Below are 24,112 nucleotides of genomic sequence, written 5' to 3' on the forward strand. Positions count from 1 at the left end.
TACTGTTAGGGTCTCAGTCTCTACTGTTAGGGTCTCAGTCTCTACTGTCTGGGTCTCAGTCTCTACTGTCTGGGTCTCAGTCTCTACTGTCTGGGTTAGGGTCTCAGTCTCTACTGTCTGGGTTAGGTCTCAGTCTCTACACAGGGTCTCAGTCTCTACTGTCTGGGTTAGACTCTGTCAGTCTCTACTGTCTGGGTTAGACTCTGTCTCTACTGTCTGGGTTAGACTCTGTCTCTACTGTCTGTCTGGTTAGAACTGTCTCTACTGTCTAGGTCTCTCAGTCTCTACTGTCTGGGTTAGACTCTCAGTCTCTACTGTCTGGGTTAGACTCTCAGTCTCTACTGTCTGGGTCTCTCAGTCTCTACTGTCTGGGTTAGACTCTCACTCTACTGTCTAGGGTTAGACTCTCAGTCTCTACTGTCTGGGTTAGACTCTAAAGTCTCTCTGTCTGCCCACTCTCAGTCTCTACTGTCTGAGGTCTCAGTCTCTACTGTCTGGGTCTCAGTCTCTACTGTCTGGGTCTCTGTCTCTACTGTTAGGGTCTCTGTCTCTACTGTCTAGGGTTAGGGTCTCTGTCTCTCCTGTCAGGGTCTCTGTCTCTCCTGTCTACATGTCTCTGTCTCTACTGTCTGGGTCTCAGTCTCCCTGTTAGGGTCTCACTCTCTACTACTGGGTTAGGGTCTCAGTCTCTACTGTTAGGTCTCAGTCTCTCCTGTCTCAATTAGGGTCTCTGTCTCTTCCTGTTAGGGTCTCTGTCTCTCCTGTTAGGGTCTCTGTCTCTCCTGTTAGGGTCTCTGTCTCTCCTGTTAGGGTCTCTGTCTCTCCTGTTAGGGTCTCTGTCAGGGTCTCAGTCTGTTAGGGTCTCAGTCTCTCCTGTTAGGGTCTCAGTCTCTCCTGTTAGGGTCTCTGTCTCTACTGTTAGGGTCTCTGTCTCTCACTGTTAGGGTCTCAGTCTCTCCTGTTAGGGTCTCAGTCTCTCCTGTTAGGGTCTCAGTCTCTCCTGTTAGGGTCTCAGTCTCTACTGTCTGGGTTAGGGTCTCAGTCTCTACTGTTAGGGTCTCAGTCTCTACTGTTAGGGTCTCTGTCTCTACAGTCTGGGTTTAGGGTCTCAGTTTCTACTGTTAGGGTCTCAGTCTCTCCTGTTAGGGTCTCAGTCTCTACTGTCTGGGTTAGGGTCTCAGTCTCTACTGTTAGGTCTCTGTCTCTACTGTTAGGGTCTCAGTCTCTCCTGTTAGGGTCTCAGTCTCTACTGTCTGGGTCTCAGTCTCTACTGTCTGGGTTAGGCTCTCTGTCTCTACTGTGTTAGGGTCTCAGTCTCTACTGTTGGGTTAGACTCTCAGTCTCTACTGTCTGGGTCTCTGTCTCTACTGTTAGGGTCTCTGTCTCTCAGTCTCTACTGTCTAGTTAGAGGACAGTCAGTTAGGGTCTCAGTCTCTACTGTCTGGGTCAGACTCTGTCTCTACTGTCTGGGTCTCTCTGTCTCTACTGTCTTAGGGTCTCAGTCTCTACTGTCTGGGTCTCTGTCTCTACTGTCTGGGTCTCTGTCTCTCCTGTCTGGGTCTCTGTCTCTCCTGTTAGGGTCTCTGTCTCTCTGTCTGGGTCTCAGTCTCTACTGTTAGGGTCTCTGTCTCTACTGTTAGGGTCTCAGTCTCTCCTGTTAGGGTCTCTGTCTCTCTCTGTCTGGGGTCTCTACTGTTAGGGTCTCTGTCTCTCCTGTTGGGTCTCTGTCTCTACTGTCTAGGGTCTCAGTCTCTACTGTCTGGGTCTCTGTCTCTACTGTTAGGGTCTCAGTCTCTACTGTTAGGGTCTCTGTCTCTCCTGTTAGGGTCTCTGTCTCTCCTGTTAGGTCTCTGTCTCTCCTGTTAGGGTCTCTGTCTCTCCTGTTAGGGTCTCTGTCTCTCCTGTTAGGGTCTCAGTCTCTCCTGTCTGGGTCTCTGTCTCTCCTGTAGGGTCTCTGTCTCTCCTGTTGGTCTCTCTCTGTTGGGTCTCAGTCTCTACTGTTAGGTCTCAGTCTCTACTGTTAGGGTCTCTGTCTCTCCTGTTAGGGTCTCTGTCTCTCCTGTTAGGGTCTCTGTCTCTCCTGTTAGGGTCTCAGTCTCTACTGTCTGGGTTAGGGTCTCAGTTTCTACTGTTAGGGTGTCTGTCTCTACTGTTAGGGTCTCTGTCTCTACTGTCTGGGTCTCTGTCTCTACTGTTAGGGTCTCTGTCTCTCCTTTTAGGGTCTCTGTCTCTCCTGTTAGGGTCTCAGTCTCTACTGTTAGGGTCTCTGTCTCTCCTGTTAGGGTCTCAGTCTCTACTGTCTGGGTCTCTGTCTCTACTGTCTGGGTCTCTGTCTCTACTGTCTGGGTTAGGGTCTCAGTCTCTACTGTCTGGGTTAGGGTCTCAGTCTCTCTCTCTGTAGGTGTGCACCACACTCCTGGCCAGGTGGAGGGGGTGGGGGTGTCAGCCTCAGGGGAGGTGGGATGCAGCTCTGGGGGTCAGTGGGGAGGACAGCCACAGCCACGAGCACCTCCATGCCTACATGGGAACTGGTCCTGGGTGTCTTCATGTGTGGTCGACCAGATCGGTAGCCCACGTCAAGCAGTGCTGACGGTCAGGACACACACACACACACACACACACACACACACACACACACACACACAGACACACACACACACAGCAGTGCTGACGGTCAGTCTCACACACACACACACATTAGTGCTGACGGAGGGACAGTCTACACACACACACACAGTGTGCTGAGGTCAGGTAGACACACACACACAGCAGCAGCTGACGGTCAGTCTACACACACACCACACTCAGCAGTGGACGGTCAGTCTACACACACACACACACACACACAGTGTGCTGACGGTCAGTCTGACCACACGCACACACACACACAGCAGTGCTGACGGTCAGGGACACACACACGCACGTCTCACACAGCAATGCTGAGGTCAGTCTGGCACACCACAGCAGTGCTGGGGGGAGTCTACGCACACACACACACACAGCAGTGCTGACGGTCAGGCAGACACACAGACACACACACACACACACGAGCAGTGCTGACGGTCAGTCTCACACACACACACACACACACACAGTGCAGAGGATTTGTCACACACACAGCAGTGCTGACGGAAGGTACACACACACACACACACACACACACCACACACAGTGCTGGGTCAGTCTACACACACACACACCACACACACACACACAGCAGAGCTACACACACACACCACACAGCAGTGCTGACGGTCAGTCTAGGACACACACACACACACACACACAGCAGTGCTGAAGGGATCAGTTACACACACACACACACACACACACACACACAGCAGTGCTGACGGTCAGTCTACACACACACACACACACACACACACAGCAGTGCTGACAGGTCAGTCTCTCACACACAGGGACACACACACACACACACACACACACTGCAGAGCTGGACACAGGCACACACTCACAGCAGGAGGGAGGACGGGCAGTCTACACACACACACACACACACACACAGCAGTGCTGACGGTCAGTCTACAGACACACGCACACACACACACAGCAGTGGACGGTCAGTCTACACACACACACACACAGCAGTGCTGAGGTCAGGGACACACACACACACACACACAGCAGTGCTGGAGGGTCAGGACACACACACACACACACACACACACACACACACACACACACACACTGGAGCTACACACACACACACACACACACACACACAGCAGTGCTGGAGGTCAGTCTACACACACACACACACAGCAGTGCTGACGGTCTCAGTCTGGAGGACACACACACACACACACACAGTGTGGAGAGGACAGGCACACACACACACAGCAGTGGAGGGAGGGACAGGCAGACCACACACAGTGTGGAGGGACACACAGACCACTCAGTGTGGAGGCTAGGGACACACAGACACACACTCAGTGTGGAGGAGGGACAGGCAGACCACACTCAGTGTGGAGGGAGGGACAGGCAGACCACACACACACACACACAGGGACAGGCAGACACACAGCAGAGTGGAGGAGGGACAGGCACACACACACACAGCAGTGTGGAGGTCAGGGACAGTCTGTCAACTGACTGACTTGGTGTCTCTGACTGACTGATTTGGTGTTTGGTCTGACAGGGTGTCTGACTGTCTGACTGATTTGGTGGTGTGTGTGTTCAGATCCAGAGTCTGTGGGGGAGCTCCAAGACAGGCAGACCGTGGGACTCAGTGGTCCATGCAGCAGGTACATGGCTTCCTGATGCAGTGTTTCCGACCAACATGTTTTAGGAAGAGACAGTGGAAGTCTATGGAGGCTCTGCATCCTATCTACTGTAGTGTGGGAGGGAGGGTGTATATTCTGTTTTATTCATTAGGTCAAATTCCTGGTACATATACACTGACTATACTAAACATTAGGCACACCTTCCTAGTGTGGAGGGAGGGACAGGCAGCCTCAATTAGTCTGGGAACGGACTCTCAAGGTGGAAAGGACAGGGATTCTGGTCCATGTGGACTCAATGCTTCCCACAGTTGTGTCAAGTTGTCTGGATGTTCTTTGGGTGGGACCATTCTCGATACACACAGGAAACTGTCAGTGTGGAAAACCCAGGCAGACCGTTCTCAGTGTGGAGGACTATTGTTCAAAAGACAATTAAATATTATGTCTTGCCCATTCACCCTGGAATGACACACAGACACAACCCATGTCTCAATTTGTCTCAAGGCTTAAAAATCAGGCAACCACCGTCTCCTCCCCTTCATCTACATGTCTCCTCCCCTTCTCAGTGTGGAGGACAGTCTCCTCCCTTCATCTACAGTGTTGAAGGGATTTAACAAGGACATCAATAAGGGATCATATCTTTCACCTGGATTCACCTGGTCAGTCTGTTAGGAATGGAGGGAACCCGGTTAGGGATTTACAGGCAAAACCACTCAGTGGGATAAATAACAGGAAACCGATTTAAAATGATTATTATAAATTATGGAGAACAGCATGGAACTGTTAAATGAGGGAGGGACAGGCAGACCCTCTCAGTGTGGAGGACAGGCAGACCGTCTCAGTGTGGAGGACAGGCAGACCGTCTCAGTGTGGAGGACAGGCAGACCCTCTCAGTGTGGAGGGAGGGACAGGCAGACCCTCTCAGTGTGGAGGACAGGCAGACCGTCTCAGTGTGGGAGGACAGGCAGGCAGACCGTCTCAGTGTGGAGGAGGGACAGGCAGACCGTCTCAGTGTGGAGGGAGGGACAGGCAGACCGTCTCAGTGTGGAGGGAGGGACAGGCAGACCGTCTCAGTGTGGAGGGAGGGACAGGCAGACCGTCTCAGTGTGGAGGGAGGGACAGGCAGACCCTCTCAGTGTGGAGGACAGGCAGACCGTCTCAGTGTGGAGGACAGGTAGACCGTCTCAGTGTGGAGGGAGGGACAGGCAGACCGTCTCAGTGTGGAGGACAGGTAGACCGTCTCAGTGTGGAGGACAGGTAGACCGTCTCAGTGTGGAGGACAGGTAGACCGTCTCAGTGTGGAGGACAGGTAGACCGTCTCAGTGTGGAGGACAGGTAGACCGTCTCAGTGTGGAGGACAGGTAGACCGTCTCAGTGTGGAGGACAGGTAGACCGTCTCAGTGTGGAGGGAGGGACAGGTAGACCGTCTCAGTGTGGAGGGAGGGACAGGTAGACCGTCTCAGTGTGGAGGGAGGGACAGGCAGACCGTCTCAGTGTGGAGGACAGGCAGACCCTCTCAGTGTGGAGGGAGGGACAGGCAGACCGTCTCAGTGTGGAGGACAGGCAGACCCTCTCAGTGTGGAGGGAGGGACAGGCAGACCGTCTCAGTGTGGAGGGAGGGACAGGCAGACCGTCTCAGTGTGGAGGACAGGCAGACCGTCTCAGTGTGGAGGACAGGTAGACCGTCTCAGTGTGGAGGACAGGTAGACCGTCTCAGTGTGGAGGACAGGTAGACCGTCTCAGTGTGGAGGACAGGTAGACCGTCTCAGTGTGGAGGGAGGGACAGGTAGACCGTCTCAGTGTGGAGGGAGGGACAGGCAGACCGTCTCAGTGTGGAGGACAGGTAGACCGTCTCAGTGTGGAGGACAGGTAGACCGTCTCAGTGTGGAGGACAGGTAGACCGTCTCAGTGTGGAGGACAGGTAGACCGTCTCAGTGTGGAGGGAGGGACAGGTAGACCGTCTCAGTGTGGAGGAGGGACAGGCAGACCGTCTCAGTGTGGGAGGACAGGCAGACCCTCTCAGTGTGGAGGGGAGGGACAGGCAGACCGTCTCAGTGTGGAGGACAGGTCACCTCTCAGTGTGGAGGAGGGAGGTAGACCGTCTCAGTGTGGAGGAGGGAGGTAGACCGTCTCAGTGTGGAGGAGGACAGGTAGACCGTCTCAGTGTGGAGGACAGGCAGACCGTCTCAGTGTGGAGGGAGGGAAATAAAGGTGACCGATCTCAGTGTGGAGGGAGGGACAGGCAGACCGTCTCAGTGTGGAGGACAGGCAGACCCTCTCAGTGTGGAGGGAGGGACAGGCAGACCGTCTCAGTGTGGGAGGAGGGACAGGCAGACCGTCTCAGTGTGGAGGGAGGGACAGGCAGACCGTCTCAGTGTGGAGGGAGGGACGGGCAGACCGTCTCAGTGTGGAGGGAGGGACATGCAGACCGTCTCAGTGTGGAGGGAGGGACATGCAGACTGTCTCAGTGTGGAGGGAGGGACAGGCAGACCCACCCACTCAGTGTGGAGAGGAGGGACAGGCAGACCGTCTCAGTGTGGAGGGAGGGACAGGCAGACCGTCTCAGTGTGGAGGGAGGGACAGGCAGACCGTCTCAGTGTGGAGGGAGGGACAGGCAGACCGTCTCAGTGTGGAGGGAGGGACAGGCAGACCGTCTCAGTGTGGAGGAGGGACAGGCAGACCCTCTCAGTGTGGAGGGAGGGACAGGCAGACCGTCTCCAGTGTGGAGGGAGGGACAGGCAGACCGTCTCAGTGTGGAGGGAGGGACAGGCAGACCGTCTCAGTGTGGAGGGAGGGACAGGCAGACCGTCTCAGTGTGGAGGGAGGGACAGGCAGACCGTCTCAGTGTGGAGGGAGGGACAGGCAGACTGTCTCAGTGTGGAGGGTCAGGGACAGGCAGACCGTCTCAGTGTGGAGTGAGGGACAGGCAGACTCTCAGTGTGGAGGGAGGGACAGGCAGACCCTCTCAGTGTGGAGGACAGGCAGACCCTCTCAGTGTGGAGGACAGGCAGACCGTCTCAGTGTGGAGGACAGGCAGACCGTCTCAGTGTGGAGGGAGGGACAGGCAGACCGTCTCAGTGTGGAGGGAGGGACAGGCAGACCGTCTCAGTGTGGAGGACAGGCAGACCGTCTCAGTGTGGAGGGAGGGACAGGCAGACCGTCTCAGTGTGGAGGGAGGGACAGGCAGACCGTCTCAGTGTGGAGGGAGGGACAGGCAGACCGTCTCAGTGTGGAGGGAGGGACAGGCAGACCCTCTCAGTGTGGAGGGAGGGACAGGCAGACCGTCTCAGTGTGGAGGACAGGCAGACCGTCTCAGTGTGGAGGACAGGCAGACCCTCTCAGTGTGGAGGGAGGGACAGGCAGACCGTCTCAGTGTGGAGGGAGGGACAGGCAGACCGTCTCAGTGTGGAGGACAGGCAGACCGTCTCAGTGTGGAGGGAGGGACAGGCAGACCGTCTCAGTGTGGAGGACAGGTAGACTGATGTGGAGGACAGGTAGACCGTCTCAGTGTGGAGGAGGGACAGGTAGACCGTCTCAGTGTGGAGGACAGGTAGACCGTCTCAGTGTGGAGGACAGGTAGACCGTCTCAGTGTGGAGGGAGGGACAGGTAGACCGTCTCAGTGTGGAGGGAGGGACAGGCAGACCGTCTCAGTGTGGAGGACAGGCAGACCCTCTCAGTGTGGAGGACAGGGAGACCCTCTCAGTGTGGAGGGAGGGACGGGCAGACCGTCTCAGTGTGGAGGGAGGGACGGGCAGACCGTCTCAGTGTGGAGGGAGGGACGGGTAGACCGTCTCAGTGTGGAGGGAGGGACATGCAGACCGTCTCAGTGTGGAGAGGGGGACATGCAGACCGTCTCAGTGTGGAGGGAGGGACAGGCAGACCCTCTCAGTGTGGAGGGAGGGACAGGCAGACTCTCAGTGTGGAGGAGGGACAGGCAGACCGTCTCAGTGTGGAGGGAGGGACAGGCAGACCCTCTCAGTGTGGAGGGAGGGACAGGCAGACCGTCTCAGTGTGGAGGGAGGACAGGCAGACCGTCTCAGTGTGGAGGGAGGGACATGCAGACCGTCTCAGTGTGGAGGGAGGGACAGGCAGACCCTCTCAGTGTGGAGGGAGGGACAGGCAGACCGTCTCAGTGTGGAGGAGGGACAGGCAGACCGTCTCAGTGTGGAGGGAGGGACAGGCAGACCGTCTCAGTGTGGAGGGAGGGACAGGCAGACCGTCTCAGTGTGGAGGGAGGGACAGGCAGACCGTCTCAGTGTGGAGGGAGGGACAGGCAGACCCTCTCAGTGTGGAGGAGGGACAGGCAGACCGTCTCAGTGTGGAGGGAGGGACAGGCAGACCTGATCAGGAGGAGGACAGGCAGACCGTCTCAGTGTGGAGGGAGGGACAGGCAGACCGTCTCAGTGTGGAGGGAGGGACAGGCAGACCCGTCTCAGTGTGGAGGGGACAGGCAGACCGTCTCAGTGTGGAGGGAGGGACAGGCAGACAGACTCTCAGTGTGGAGGGAGGGACAGGCAGACCGTCTCAGTGTGGAGGGAGGGACAGGCAGACCGTCTCAGTGTGGAGGACAGGCAGACCCTCTCAGTGTGGAGGGAGGGACAGGCAGACCGTCTCAGTGTGGAGGGAGGGACAGGCAGACCCTCTCAGTGTGGAGGGAGGGACAGGCAGACCGTCTCAGTGTGGAGGGAGGGACAGGCAGACCGTCTCAGTGTGGAGGGAGGGACAGGCAGACCGTCTCAGTGTGGAGGGAGGGACAGGCAGACCGTCTCAGTGTGGAGGGAGGGACAGGCAGACCGTCTCAGTGTGGAGCAGTAGTTCACAATGCCTGTAGACCGATCATCTCATCATTGTAACTTTTTTTTATTGTGACAGTTAGGTCTACATTTGCTCCAGCATAGCCTACACTACATTAATATAAATGCTCGTCTAATTTACCCAACTTTAGAGCAGGTGTTCTTAATGTTTTGCACAGTGTGCTGGTTAAATAAAGGTGCTTCTGATCTTCCAGCTGACGGAGTGGCTCTCGGGGCAGCGGCTTCCACTTCCCAGACCAGTGTTCAGCTCATTGTCTTTGTGGCCATCATGCTTCACAAGGTACAGTGACAGTTCATCTTGTTTATCTGCCATGTTGTGTTTTCAGCGGTCCATCTCAGCGTGGATGTAATGATAATGTGTTGTTTCACAGCCTCCTTCCTTCCACATCGAATCCTCTGTCTCTTTAAACACAACGCCCACCCACCCACCCTCTTGAGAAAAGCCTGCCAAGTTGATGGCACTAGGAGTTAGTTGAACCAATTCAACTCAGTTTTCATGTAACTGCCTACATAATCGAAGCATTTCAGTGAATTAGTGATGCATAGTATATTGAAAGCTTCCGTACAGGTATGAACATCCCTGGGAAATGTACAGAACAGAATGACCTCCGACCCGTAGCTTCCATCATCGTGACGTGCTTCTAGAGCAGGCCTGCACGTTCTTCCACTGCAAATCTACCATTCCAGTCTTTTACTTGCTATATTGTATTTACTTTGCCACCATGGCCTTTTTTTGCCTTTACCTCCCTTATCTCACCTCATTTGCTCACATCGTATATAGACTTGTTTCTACTATATTATTGACTGTATGTTTGTTTTTCTCCAAGTGTAACAGCAGTGATGTGTACTTCTCCCGATGGTCGTCTGATAGGGAACAGACTAGTAGTGTCAGAAGGTCATCTGATAGGGAACAGACTAGTAGTGTCAGAAGGTCATCTGACAGAGAACAGACTAGTAGTGTCAGAAGGTCATCTGATAGAGAACAGACTAGTAGTGTCAGAAGGTCATCTGATAGGAACAGACTAGTAGTGTCAGAAGGTCATCTGATAGGGAACAGACTAGTAGTGTCAGAAGGTCATCTGATAGAGAACAGACTAGTAGTGTCAGAAGGTCATCTGATAGAGAACAGACTAGTAGTGTCATCTGATAGGGAACAGACTAGTAGTGTCAGAAGGTCATCTGATAGGGAACAGACTAGTAGTGTCAGAAGGTCATCTGATAGGGAACAGACTAGTAGTGTCAGAAGGTCATCTGATAGGGAACAGACTAGTAGTGTCAGAAGGTCATCTGATAGGGAACAGACTAGTAGTGTCGGAAGGTCATCTGATAGGGAACAGACTAGTAGAGTCGGAAGGTCATCTGATAGGGAACAGACTAGTAGTGTCAGAAGGTCATCTGATAGGGAACAGACTAGTAGTGTCAGAAGGTCATCTGATAGAGAACAGACTAGTAGTGTCAGAAGGTCATCTGATAGGGAACAGACTAGTAGTGTCAGAAGGTCATCTGATAGGGAACAGACTAGTAGTGTCAGAAGGTCATCTGATAGGGAACAGACTAGTAGTGTCAGAAGGTCATCTGATAGGGAACAGACTAGTAGTGTCATCTGATAGGGAACAGACTAGTAGTGTCATCTGATAGGGAACAGACTAGTAGTGTCAGAAGGTCATCTGATAGGGAACAGACTAGTAGTGTCAGAAGGTCGTCTGATAGGGAACAGACTAGTAGTGTCAGAAGGTAATCTGATAGGGAACAGACTAGTAGAGTCAGAAGGTCATCTGATAGGGAACAGACTAGTAGTGTCAGAAGGTCATCTGATAGGGAACAGACTAGTAGAGTCAGAAGGTCATCTGATAGGGAACAGACTAGTAGTGTCAGAAGGTCATCTGATAGGGAACAGACTAGTAGTGTCAGAAGGTCATCTGATAGGGAACAGACTAGTAGTGTCAGAAGGTCATCTGATAGAGAACAGACTAGTAGTGTCAGAAGGTCATCTGATAGGGAACAGACTAGTAGTGTCGGAAGGTCATCTGATAGAGAACAGACTAGTAGTGTCAGAAGGTCATCTGATAGAGAACAGACTAGTAGTGTCAGAAGGTCATCTGATAGGGAACAGACTAGTAGTGTCAGAAGGTCATCTGATAGGTCATCTGATAGGGAACAGACTAGTAGTGTCAGAAGGTCATCTGATAGGAACAGACTAGTAGTGTCAGAAGGTCATCTGATAGGGAACAGACTAGTAGTGTCAGAAGGTCATCTGATAGGGAACAGACTAGTAGTGTCAGAAGGTCATCTGATAGGGAACAGACTAGTAGTGTCAGAAGGTCATCTGATAGGGAACAGACTAGTAGTGTCAGAAGGTCATCTGATAGGGAACAGACTAGTAGTGTCAGAAGGTCATCTGATAGGGAACAGACTAGTAGTGTCAGAAGGTCATCTGATAGGGAACAGACTAGTAGTGTCAGAAGGTCATCTGATAGGGAACAGACTAGTAGTGTCAGAAGGTCATCTGATAGGGAACAGACTAGTAGTGTCAGAAGGTCATCTGATAGGGAACAGACTAGTAGTGTCAGAAGGTCATCTGATAGGGAACAGACTAGTAGTGTCAGAAGGTCATCTGATAGAGAACAGACTAGTAGTGTCAGAAGGTCATCTGATAGGAACAGACTAGTAGTGTCAGAAGGTCATCTGATAGGGAACAGACTAGACTAGTAGTGTCAGAAGGTCATCTGATAGAGAACAGACTAGTAGTGTCAGAAGGTCATCTGATAGGAACAGACTAGTAGTGTCATCTGAAGGTCATCTGATAGAGAACAGACTAGTAGTGTCATCTGATAGGGAACAGACTAGTAGTGTCAGAAGGTCATCTGATAGGGTCACAGACTAGTAGTGTCAGAAGGTCATCTGATAGGGAACAGACTAGTAGTGTCAGAAGGTCATCTGATAGGAACAGACTAGTAGTGTCAGAAGGTCATCTGATAGGGAACAGACTAGTAGTGTCAGAAGGTCATCTGATAGGAACAGACTAGTAGTGTCAGAAGGTCATCTGATAGAGAACAGACTAGTAGTGTCAGAAGGTCATCTGATAGAGAACAGACTAGTAGTGTCATCATGATAGGAACAGACTAGTAGTGTCAGAAGGTCATCTGATAGGGAACAGACTAGTAGTGTCATCATCTGATAGGAACAGACTAGTAGTGTCAGAAGGTCATCTGATAGGGAACAGACTAGTAGTGTCATCTGATAGGGAACAGACTAGTAGTGTCATCTGATAGGGAACAGACTAGTAGTGTCATCATCTGATAGGGAACAGACTAGTAGTGTCATCTGATAGGGAACAGACTAGTAGTGTCATCATCTGATAGGGAACAGACTAGTAGTGTCAGAAGGTCATCTGATAGGGAACAGACTAGTAGTGTCAGAAGGTCATCTGATAGGAACAGACTAGTAGTGTCAGAAGGTCATCTGATAGGGAACAGACTAGTAGTGTCAGAAGGTCATCTGATAGGGAACAGACTAGTAGTGTCAGAAGGTCATCTGATAGAGAACAGACTAGTAGTGTCATCTGAAGGTCATCTGATAGGGAACAGACTAGTAGTGTCAGAAGGTCATCTGATAGGGAACAGACTAGTAGTGTCAGAAGGTCATCTGATAGGGAACAGACTAGGAGTGTCATCTGATAGGAACAGACTAGTAGTGTCAGAAGGTCATCTGATAGGGAACAGACTAGTAGTGTCAGAAGGTCATCTGATAGGGAACAGACTAGTAGTGTCAGAAGGTCATCTGATAGGGAACAGACTAGTAGTGTCATCTGATAGGGAACAGACTAGTAGTGTCAGAAGGTCATCTGATAGGGAACAGACTAGTAGTGTCAGGTCATCTGATAGAGAACAGACTAGTAGTGTCATCTGATAGGGAACAGACTAGTAGTGTCAGAAGGTCATCTGATAGGGAACAGACTAGTAGTGTCAGAAGGTCATCTGATAGGGAACAGACTAGTAGTGTCAGAAGGTCATCTGATAGGGAACAGACTAGTAGTGTCATCATCTGATAGGGAACAGACTAGTAGTGTCAGAAGGTCATCTGATAGGGAACAGACTAGTAGTGTCAGAAGGTCATCTGATAGGGAACAGACTAGGGAACAGACTAGTAGTGTCAGAAGGTCATCTGATAGGGAACAGACTAGTAGTGTCAGAAGGTCATCTGATAGAGAACAGACTAGTAGTGTCAGAAGGTCATCTGATAGGGAACAGACTAGTAGTGTCAGAAGGTCATCTGATAGGGAACAGACTAGTAGTGTCAGAAGGTCATCTGATAGGGAACAGACTAGTAGTGTCAGAAGGTCATCTGATAGGAACAGACTAGTAGTGTCAGATCTGATAGGTCATCTGAAGGTCATCTGATAGTAGTGTGTCAGAAGGTCATCTGATAGGGAACAGACTAGTAGTGTCATCTGATAGGGAACAGACTAGTAGTGTCAGAAGGTCATCTGATAGGGAACAGACTAGTAGTGTCAGAAGGTCATCTGATAGAGAACAGACTAGTAGTGTCATCTGATAGGGAACAGACTAGTAGTGTCAGAAGGTCATCTGATAGGGAACAGACTAGTAGTGTCAGAAGGTCATCTGATAGGGAACAGACTAGTAGTGTCAGAAGGTCATCTGATAGGGAACAGACTAGTAGTGTCAGAAGGTCATCTGATAGGGAACAGACTAGTAGTGTCAGAAGGTCATCTGATAGGGAACAGACTAGTAGTGTCAGAAGGTCATCTGATAGGGAACAGACTAGTAGTGTCAGAAGGTCATCTGATAGGGAACAGACTAGTAGTGTCAGAAGGTCATCTGATAGGGAACAGACTAGTAGTGTCAGAAGGTCATCTGATAGGGAACAGACTAGTAGTGTCAGAAGGTCATCTGATAGGGAACAGACTAGTAGTGTCAGAAGGTCATCTGATAGGAACAGACTAGTAGTGTCAGAAGGTCATCTGATAGGGAACAGACTAGTAGTGTCAGAAGGTCATCTGATAGGGAACAGACTAGTAGTGTCAGAAGGTCATCTGATAGGGAACAGACTAGTAGTGTCATCTGAAGGTCATCTGATAGGGAACAGACTAGTAGTGTCATCTGATAGGGAACAGACTAGTAGTGTCATCATCTGATAGGGAACAGACTAGTAGTGTCAGAAGGTCATCTGATAGGGAACAGACTAGTAGTGTCATCTCTGATAGGGAACAGACTAGTAGTGTCAGAAGGTCATCTGATAGGGAACAGACTAGTAGTGTCAGAAGGTCATCTGATAGGGAACAGACTAGTAGTGTCAGAAGGTCATCTGATAGGGAACAGACTAGTAGTGTCAGAAGGTCATCTGATAGGGAACAGACTAGTAGTGTCAGAAGGTCATCTGATAGGGAACAGACTAGTAGTGTCAGAAGGTCATCTGATAGGGAGAACAGACTAGTAGTGTCAGAAGGTCATCTGATAGGGAACAGACTAGTAGTGTCAGAAGGTCATCTGATAGGGAACAGACTAGTAGTGTCAGAAGGTCATCTGATAGGGAACAGACTAGTAGTGTCAGAGGTCATCTGATAGGGAACAGACTAGTAGTGTCATCTGATAGGGAACAGACTAGTAGTGTCAGAAGGTCATCTGATAGGGAACAGACTAGTAGTGTCAGAAGGTCATCTGATAGGGAACAGACTAGTAGTGTCAGAAGGTCATCTGATAGGGAACAGACTAGTAGTGTCAGAAGGTCATCTGATAGGGAACAGACTAGTAGTGTCAGAAGGTCATCTGATAGGGAACAGACTAGTAGTGTCTAACAGTAGGGAACAGACTAGTAGTGTCAGAAGGTCATCTGATAGGAACAGACTAGTAGTGTCATCATCTGATAGGGAACAGACTAGTAGTGTCAGAAGGTCATCTGATAGGGAACAGACTAGTAGTGTCAGAAGGTCATCTGATAGGAACAGACTAGTAGTGTCATCTGATAGGGAACAGACTAGTAGTGTCAGAAGGTCATCTGATAGAGAACAGACTAGTAGTGTCAGAAGGTCATCTGAGTAGTCATCTGAACAGACTAGTAGTGTCAGAAGGTCATCTGATAGAGAACAGACTAGTAGTGTCATCTGATAGGGAACAGACTAGTAGTGTCAGAAGGTCATCTGATAGGGAACAGACTAGTAGTGTCATCAGACTGATAGTGTCATCTGAAGGGAACAGACTAGTAGTGTCATCTGATAGGGAACAGACTAGTAGTGTCATCTGATAGGGAACAGACTAGTAGTGTCAGAAGGTCATCTGATAGGGAACAGACTAGTAGTGTCAGAAGGTCATCTGATAGGGAACAGACTAGTAGTGTCAGAAGGTCATCTGATAGGGAACAGACTAGTAGTGTCAGAAGGTCATCTGATAGAGAACAGACTAGTAGTGTCATCTGATAGGGAACAGACTAGTAGTGTCAGAAGGTCATCTGATAGAGAACAGACTAGTAGTGTCAGAAGGTCATCTGATAGAGAACAGACTAGGAGTGTCATCTGATAGGGAACAGACTAGTAGTGTCAGAAGGTCATCTGATAGGGAACAGACTAGTAGTGTCAGAAGGTCATCTGATAGGGAACAGACTAGTAGTGTCAGAAGGTCATCTGATAGGGAACAGACTAGTAGTGTCAGAAGGTCATCTGATAGGGAACAGACTAGTAGTGTCAGAAGGTCATCTGATAGGGAACAGACTAGTAGTGTCAGAAGAACAGACTCATCTGATAGGAACAGACTAGTAGTGTCAGAAGGTCATCTGATAGGGAACAGACTAGTAGTGTCAGAAGGTGATAGAGAAACAGACTAGTAGTGTCATCTGAAGGTCATCTGATAGAGAACAGACTAGTAGTGTCATCTGATAGGGAACAGACTCATCATCTGATAGGGAACAGACTAGTAGTGTCAGAAGGTCATCTGATAGGGAACAGACTAGTAGTGTCATCTGATAGGGAACAGACTAGTAGTGTCATCTGATAGGGAACAGACTAGTAGTGTCAGAAGGTCATCTGATAGGGAACAGACTAGTAGTGTCAGAAGGTCATCTGATAGGGAACAGACTAGTAGTGTCATCTGATAGGGAACAGACTAGTAGTGTCAGAAGGTCATCTGATAGGGAACAGACTAGTAGTGTCAGAAGGTCATCTGATAGAGAACAGACTAGTAGTGTCATCTGATAGGGAACAGACTAGTAGTGTCAGAAGGTCATCTGATAGGGAACAGACTAGTAGTGTCAGAAGGTCATCTGATAGGGAACAGACTAGTAGTGTCAGAAGGTCATCTGATAGGGAACAGACTAGTAGTGTCAGAAGGTCATCTGATAGGGAACAGACTAGTAGTGTCAGAAGGTCATCTGATAGGGAACAGACTAGTAGTGTCAGAAGGTCATCTGATAGGGAACAGACTAGTAGTGTCAGAAGGTCATCTGATAGGGAACAGACTAGTAGTGTCAGAAGGTCATATGATAGGGAACAGACTAGTAGTGTCAGAAGGTCATCTGATAGGGAACAGACTAGTAGTGTCAGAAGGTCATCTGATAGGGAACAGACTAGTAGTGTCAGAAGGTCATCTGATAGGGAACAGACTAGTAGTGTCAGAAGGTCATCTGATAGGGAACAGACTAGTAGAGTCGGAAGATGGGTGAGATTTTTGGGATCTACTTGGCTGGTCAGGAGGAGTAATTTTCCCTTGAAGGCTTTGACAAGGCTGTACATCTGATGTGTAAAAAGGTCCTTCCTTCCCTTGTATTTTGGAGTTCAGTTCATTCACGAGGCCATGATGTCCACTGGGAAGGCAAAACCAACCAACCATTCTTTATCTTGCAGTTGAGGGAAATCCACATTTTCTTTTCATAAAAAAAAAAACTCTGCAATCTCCGACTTCAGGTGCCACACCCTTTCAAGCACCTTCCCCAAACTCAGCCATCTCTGTTTGTGTGGTAGGGGAGATCTGCATTACCCGACTCTGTCTCTTCCGACAGTGAGACAAACTGCCTGTGGTTTAAAGATTTTGCTCATTTTCTTTTGGCTTTCAAAGAGGCCCAATCTGCCTGTGCAACAAGGCCCATCTGCTAGAGCAACAAGGTCATTAACCAAAAAAGCCCATTTTAAATTGATTTGAAAACCTGGAAAACACTAGCTATTCTGTTAAGATTGTATGGAAGTGTATATAAATGTACACAAACATTAATTAGACTTTTAATCGGGAAAGTATTCAGACACCTATTTCGTCATGTTACGTTAATTTTATTTTAAAAAAATTGATTAAATAAAACATTTTCCTCATCCATCTACATACAATACCCCATAATGACATCACAATACCCCATAATGACATCAGAATAACCCATAATGACATCACAATACCCCATAATGACATCAGAATAACTCATAATGACATCACAATACCCCATAATGACATCAGAATAACCCATAATGACATCACAATACCCCATAATGAAAAAGCGAAAAACTGTTTTTTGAATACATTTTTGCACATTTATTACAAAGAAAAAAAATATCTTATTTTCAGACTCTTTGCTATGAGACTCGAAATTGAGCTCCGGTGTGTCCTGCTTCTGATGTGATTGGGACGGTCTGATTGGGAGTCTCATAGGGTGGCGCACAATTGGCCCAGTATTGTCCGGGTCTGGCCGTCATTGTAAATAAGAATTTGTTTTTAACTGACTTGCCTCGTTAAATAAATGACTTAAATGTAAATGTAAATAAAATAAATAAAAGAAGTGCAGCCGGGAGAAGGGAATTATAACGGCCGCTTTGACCGAATGGAATGGATATTTTTTTAGGCCGCTGAGAAATTTGAAGCACTACACACTGCCCTTACCCACCTGGATAAAAGGAATATGTGAGGATGCTGTTCATCGACGACAACTCAGTCATTAATACCATAATGCCCTCTAAACTCACCACAAAGCTCATGGCCCTGGGACTGGACTTCCTCCCTATGCAACTGTCCTGGACTGGACTTCCTGTCTATGCAACTGTCCTGGACTGGACTTCCTGTCTATGCAACTGTCCTGGACTGGACTTCCTGTCTATGCAACTGTCCTGGACTGGACTTCCTGTCTATGCAACTGTCCTGGACTGGACTTCCTGTCTATGCAACTGTCCTGGACTGGACTTCCTGTCTATGCAACTGTCCTGGACTGGACTTCCTGTCTATGCAACTGTCCTGGACTGGACTTCCTGTCTATGCAACTGTCCTGGACTGTCCTGGACAACTGTCCTGGACTGGACTTCCTGTCTATGCAACTGTCCTGGACTGGACTTCCTGTCTATGCAACTGTCCTGGACTGGACTTCCTGTCTATGCAGCTGACCTGGACTGGACTTCCTGTCTATGCAGTCCTGGACTGGACTTCCTGTCTATGCAACTGTCCTGGACTGGACTTCCTGTCTATGCAACTGTCCTGGACTGGACTTCCTGTCTATGCAACTGTCCTGGACTGGACTTCTCAAGCTGACCTGGACTGGACTTCCCATGCAAGGTCCTGAACTCCTGTATACCCATGACACAGTTCCAGCTTTTAAAAAAACATGTATTTTTATTTAACTGGGAGGAGGTAGATACTCTGACAGCGTGGTGCCAGGTCAACATCTTCACCCTCGACCTCAGCAAAACAAAGGAGAGGATTGTGGACTTCAGGAGGAACCATGTCGGGCTCGCCCCCATTCTCATCAACGGGCGTAATTCAAAAGGCATTCGCACATCTGAGCGATCTTTTTTTTGCAGGTGCTTGATAACAGTTTAATAAAATGAGAGAAAATAAGAAACCTGCACACTGCTTTTGATAGTAACACTGCTCTTTAATAAGTTTTACATATCGGCCTCGAGGCCTTCGTCAAGCTTCTTTTTTCCGCCCTCAAGTTCCTCTGCGAACACGTCTCAGAGGAGCTGAAATATCAAACCGCACTGACATCGTGGCGAAGAAGGTAAGGACAGCGACTACTCAAGATCAGGATGCTGAAGAAGTGTGTTCTGTCCCCGAGGGCCGTTGGTGTTCTTCAGGGGCTGTTGGTACAGTAACTCCACCATCGCAGACCGCATGGCGCTACAGAGATTGGAACGCTCAGCCCAACGCTCCATTGCCTGCTCACCGCCTGCCCTCCAGGACAACTACATCACCAGGTGTCGCCGGAAGGCCAAGAAGATCATCAGGGACTTCAACCACCCGAGCCAAGGCCTGTTCTCCCCGCTTCCTTCACTCAGACATGGGCAGCGCAGGAGCATCATGTCAGACTGGCCAATAGTTTCTTCCCTCAGACCATCAGACTGCTGAATAGCCACCACTAGTCAGCTCCCTAATCCACCTACTCTCCTGATTTACAAATCATTAATTAACCCGTCTCCTCCCCTTCATCTACACTGATTTAACAGGTGACATCAATAAGGGATCATATCTTTCACCTGGATTCACCTGGTCAGTCTGTCATGGAAAGAGCAGCTGTTCTTAATGTTTATACACGCCGTCTATATTTGTAGGTGTGTCTGTTCTTTGTAATTCCTCTCGTAATTAAACCCTGTCTCTTTCGTTCCCCCCAGGCCCCAGCAGCTTTTGGCCTGGTCTCTTTCCTGATGCATGCTGGTCTGGAGAGGAATCGGATCCGTAAACACCTGCTGGCCTTCGCCCTGGCAGCACCTGTCCTTGCCATGGTTACCTTCGTAGGACTCAGCCAGGTCAGTTGGTTGTCTATGATCTCTTCCAATACCCCACTACCTTTTCTCCCCACTACCACCTCCTCAATACCCCTTCTCCCCACTACCACCTCCCCAATACCCCTTCTCCCCACTACCACTATCCCCCCCAGCCAACCCCCTCCCTATTCTAACTACCCCCAATTGTTTTGTCCTCTCTACCTCCAGAGCAGTAAAGAGGCACTGTCCAACGTGAACGCCACAGGCGTGGCCATGCTGTTCTCTGCCGGGACCTTCCTGTATGTTGCCACCGTACACGTTCTGCCTGAGGTGGGCGGGACCGGACACAGCCACTCCCCCACACCGGGGAAGGAAGCAGCGAAGGGACTGAGCAAGGTGGAGGTTGGGGCTCTGGTTCTGGGCTGTCTGCTACCGCTGGTGCTGTCTGTGGGACACCACCACTAGACACACACCGCTAGTAGACACAGAGGAGCCCGAGGGGAGGAGAGGAGAGGATGTAAAGAGAGGAAGAGTGGGTTTTAGAGGGAAAGCAGCCTAACAGACATCTCTATCACACATCTCAAATGTCTTATGTACCTGTTCTATTGATGGACTTCTGATTTGGTTGGATTGCGGTTGTTGTGTCCTCGTTGCCGGGACAACGACCTGCGGGTGGAATCGGAACCGCTCTGGACAACACAAAGGGATGATGATGTCATAACCATAGTAATAAGGACCTCCCACTTGTCCAACACTCTAAAGGAAGTGCTATCTGCTGATACTGATGACAAGACTGCTACCATGGTTTCTGCTTCTTTTAAGCAGACATTTATTTTTCTATTTTTTTTGGGGGGGGGTCTCTCTAGATAGGCTTTACAGACAGCAGGGGAGTTGGTCATTGTTGTATCCTGTTTCAGTGCTACAAATGAACTGTCAACTCATGTTAATGTACCTGCTTTTGTTTTGTTGCTGAGGACTGGGCTGTGAGAAATGAAGAGATATTTGTGACATCTTGCAGTAAAAGTAAAGGTTTTAAATCCAGAGTGATTTTTCACTCTCACTTTTCAGAGCATTGTTTATGTGCTACGTTGAGCTTGCACTCTGACACACGGTGTTCTTACTGTGAGATGAAATGTAGTCTATATTTAAATTCTTGCTAGTGCAATCAGTAACTAATTAGAAGTTTACATGTGAGTAGTTGCACTTCTATGACTTTTGGCCTGATCTATAGGCTATTTATTAATCTACCGTACTGTTAAAGGACATTGGACATCTGAGAGACATGTTGTCTATAAGACTGCTGTCCACAGACTCTAGCCAACCTGTTACCTGAGGCTTATTAAAGGGGAAATCTGCAGTTCAAACGATAACAAAAGGAATCCCCGCCACCTTGTTGGGTAAACAGCTTGAAGGATGATGGTCTTGCTTCAGCCTCACAATGGAAGCCCCAGGACCAGCCTCTAAATTATACACCGTAATGGAAGCCCTGGTCCCAGGACCAGCCTCTAAATTATACACCGTAATGGAAGCCCTGGTCCCAGGACCAGCCTCTAAATTATACACCGTAATGGAAGCCCTGGCCCCAGGACCAGCCTCTAAATTATACACCGTAATGGAAGCCCTGGTCCCAGGACCAGCCTCTAAATTATACACCGTAATGGAAGCCCTGGTCCCAGGACCAGCCTCTAAATTATACACCGTAATGGAAGCCCTGGCCCCAGGACCAGCCTCTAAATTATACACCGTAATGGAAGCCCTGGTCCCAGGACCAGCCTCTAAATTATACACCGTAATGGAAGCCCTGGTCCCAGGACCAGCCTCTAAATTAAACACCGTAATGGAAGCCCTGGCCCCAGGACCAGCCTCTAAATTATACACTGTAATGGAAGCCCTGGCCCCAGGACCCGCCTCTAAATTACACACCGTAATGGAAGCCCTGGCCCCAGGACCAGCTTCTAAATTATACACCGTAATGGAAGCCCTGGTCCCAGGACCAGCCTCTATACACCATAAAATCTAAACTTATATCAACCCATGAATTACTTTCTTTCACGTTTGGTTTAAAATGTGGTTCTCTTCAGACCTGTTTTCCTGAGTGATTACAGGATAGCTACTGGTCTACTTGATGGTGGTAGACTGGGTACTGGTCTATTTAATGGTGGTAGACTGGGTACTGGTCTATTTAATGGTGGTAGACTGGGTACTGGTCTATTTAATGGTGGTAGACTGGGTACTGGTCTATTTGATGGCATGTAGACTGGGTACTGGTCTACTTGATGGCATGTAGACTGGGTACTGGTCTACTTGATGACAAGTAGACTGGGTACTGGTCTATTTGATGGTGGTAGACTGGGTACTGGTCTATTTAATGGTGGTAGATGGGTACTGGTCCATTTAATGGTGATAGACTGGGTACTGGTCTATTTGATGGTGGTAGACTGGGTACTGGTCTATTTGATGGTGGTAGACTGGGTACTGGTCTATTTGATGGTGGTAGACTGGGTACTGGTCTATTTAATGGTGGTAGACTGGGTACTGGTCTATTTAATGGTGGTAGACTGGGTACTGGTCTATTTAATGGTGGTAGACTGGGTACTGGTCTATTTGATGGTAGAGGACTGGTACTGGTCTATTTGATGGTGGAGGACTGGTACTGGTCTATTTAATGGTGGTAGACTGGGTACTGGTCTATTTGATGGTGGTAGACTGGGTACTGGTCTATTTGATGGTGGTAGACTGGGTACTGGTCTATTTAATGGTGGTAGACTGGGTACTGGTCTATTTGATGGTGGTAGACTGGGTACTGGTCTATTTAATGGTGGTAGACTGGGTACTGGTCTACTTGATGGTGGTAGACTGGGTACTGGTCTACTTGATGACAAGTAGACTGGGTACTGGTCTATTTAATGGTGGTAGACTGGGTACTGGTCTATTTAATGGTGGTAGACTGGGTACTGGTCTATTTAATGGTGGTAGACTGGGTACTGGTCTATTTAATGGTGGTAGACTGGGTACTGGTCTATTTAATGGTGGTAGACTGGGGACTGGTCTATTTGATGGTGGAGGACTGGTACTGGTCTATTTGATGGTGGTAGACTGGGTACTGGTCTATTTGATGGTGGAGGACTGGTACTGGTCTATTTGATGGTAGAGGACTGGTACTGGTCTATTTGATGGTAGAGGACTGGTACTGGTCTATTTGATGGTGGAGGACTGGTACTGGTCTATTTGATGGTGGAGGACTGGTACTGGTCTATTTAATGGTAGAGGACTGGTACTGGTCTATTTGATGGTAGTAGACTGGGTACTGGTCTATTTAATGGTGGTAGACTGGGGACTGGTCTATTTAATGGTGGTAGACTGGGTACTGGTCTATTTGATGGTGGAGGACTGGGTGATTTTAGGATACATGACATTAGGCATTGTTCAGTGAGTAGTCAGACCAATAGCTGCATTATAATGAACTCTGAACTGAGGGACCAGTAATATGGAGTGGAGACCAACAGACAGTCGTCGGTAGATGTTCAGACCTATAGCTTTATCTAGATCACCTAGTGTCTGTGTGTGAAGAGGGACTTTTAGTTATTTGCATTTGGGTCAAACAAAACAGCAGTTGTGACGTAATGACTTGTTTTTTTTTGTTTTTTTTTCCGAAATTGCTTTTAATTTATCTTCTGTCCTTTTATCAATGTTATAAAATCTCAGCAATAAGCATGTTAATTTTGTGAGCTCTGGTGTCCGTGTCTATCCACACAGAGTTATCCATTATATTGACCAGGTGGTTGAGTGGCATCTCTAACTCAATGCCCCTATTCGATCAAATAAACCACACGTTGAAAATAAGCCTTACGTTTTGTTGTTGTTGTTTTAAACCAAATTTAACGCTCATTAACCTCTGTACAAAACCTCCTGGTTTAGTGAGTGAAACATTTTATACGAAACACCACCTGCTGGAGAAGACAGATTTTGGGCCCAGTTATCCCTCTCTCTTCTCTTCTTCTGTGGTTGTGGAGGTGGTTGTGCGTGCAGTACCTTCAGCTGCAGACTGTGTTTTTTTTATTCATGAGATTTCACGGAACCAAACTAAGTCTGTTCTAAAGGGATATTCTCCCTACTGGTTCTTAGTGAAATAGTGGATCTCTTGAAGCTTCTTGGTTCTAGTCGAAAGACGCGTGTGTGTGTGTGTGTGTGTGTGTGTGTGTGTGAGAGAGAGAGAGAGTTGAGGGGCATCAGGGGTTAGCAGTAGACATCATGCTTCGGGTCATGTGATCATTCCATAAGGAGTCTGACATTTTTCCATCTGTTGATAGTGAAAAGTTCAATCTGTTGCAAACTGTGTTTTTATGATTTATTTAAATAAATAAAAATGAATGGG

The 24,112-nt window shown here is 49.0% G+C and overlaps 1 pseudogene; it reads left to right on the top strand.

The window, feature by feature from the left end:
* Positions 1-24,112, top strand: part of LOC115126983 (zinc transporter ZIP9-like) — a 39,540-nt pseudogene extending 15,428 nt beyond the window's left edge.

The sequence above is a fragment of the Oncorhynchus nerka genome, linkage group LG12 (genome assembly GCF_034236695.1).
Source record: "Oncorhynchus nerka isolate Pitt River linkage group LG12, Oner_Uvic_2.0, whole genome shotgun sequence".
In the NCBI taxonomy this organism is placed as follows: Eukaryota; Metazoa; Chordata; class Actinopteri; order Salmoniformes; family Salmonidae; genus Oncorhynchus; species Oncorhynchus nerka.